The sequence below is a fragment of the Neolamprologus multifasciatus genome, chromosome 14 (assembly GCF_963576455.1).
Source record: "Neolamprologus multifasciatus chromosome 14, fNeoMul1.2, whole genome shotgun sequence".
Lineage (NCBI taxonomy): Eukaryota > Metazoa > Chordata > Actinopteri > Cichliformes > Cichlidae > Neolamprologus > Neolamprologus multifasciatus.
In genome coordinates, this window is record NC_140452.1 from 29,392,730 (window position 1) to 29,393,005 (window position 276).

The window sequence follows — 276 nt, forward strand, 5'->3', positions numbered from 1 at the left end:
CCCGCTCTCTGTCAAGGAAAAAGCCGTTCCATTTAACAATGTTGGCGGCATCTGGATCCAACCTTCTCAGCTGCTCCAGGATGAAAATTTCCTTTTTTGCCTGTTGCAGAATATCAGTGCGGTTCTTGTTCACCTTAATAGCCACAGCTCGGTTGGTCTTGGTATCACGGCATTTGGCTACAATACCAAAGCCCCCTTCTCCGAGGAAAGCCTCTACCTTGTAGTGGTTTCCCAAAATGCTCCCTTCAACTATTTCAAGCTCATCTGAGCTGAAGG